Raw genomic sequence first — 940 nt, forward strand, 5'->3', positions numbered from 1 at the left:
ACAACAGCAAGGGGAGACTACTTGTCCCTGCTGTACCTTTTGAATTCTTTCAGCATGTTGAGCATGTTTCACCTCTTCAAGTAAAAATAAGTCCAACTCGTCTTGTGCACTGCAGCCAGAGAACTTATTGAGGTGCAAATCTGGTCACGTGACTCCCCTACTTCTGATACTTCAGGGGTCTCTGGGACAGGGTGGCTGCAACGGTCACAGTTTATGCTTGTTACAGAGCAATTAACACCTGGTAATTATTTTTAGCACCTTTTCACTCTCAAAAGTGCCTTGGGATGGACGATGAATTATATCCTCTCTCTATCCATGACCCTAAGGATGTAGTCCCCCCTCCTTAAGGTGGATCACAAGCCCTCCTCATCCATTTCCTAGCCCATCCTACAAGGCCCATGCCCTGTGTTTCATCTTCTGACACACCCAACTACTTATAGTTCCCCTGCACACAAGCTATTTTTAGCCCCCAGGCCTTTGCTCATCCTGTATCCCCTGCTGGGAACGCCCAGCATACCCACCCAGCCCCGCACAACTGGCCACGCATCCTTCAAGACTCAGGCCTGGCCCCCCCTTGCCTGGTCTCTGTGCAGCTCTGAAACCCTGAACAGATCCTGAAGCTTCCAGCACACAATGAACATTTTATTTACCAGATTTCTCTCCCATTCTTGGGGCCAGACTGTGACCCGTTTGCAATGGAAGGCAAAGTAATGCACGGACTTCCATCCCAGTGCCAGAGCCAGGAGCACTTGGCTTTGAGTCCAGGGGCTGCCACTCGGAGCTGTGTGACCTTGGGCACTTACCTCCCTGAGCGATTTTCTGCATCTTTTTTCCACTCACCCTCTCTTTTTTTTTGTAACCTCTGAATGCAGATACATATAGGGGCTAGTTGGTTTATCTGACTTGGTGTGGTAAGCATGTTAACTGGAAATTTAGAGGG

The sequence above is a fragment of the Manis pentadactyla genome, chromosome 2 (genome assembly GCF_030020395.1).
Source record: "Manis pentadactyla isolate mManPen7 chromosome 2, mManPen7.hap1, whole genome shotgun sequence".
Lineage (NCBI taxonomy): Eukaryota > Metazoa > Chordata > Mammalia > Pholidota > Manidae > Manis > Manis pentadactyla.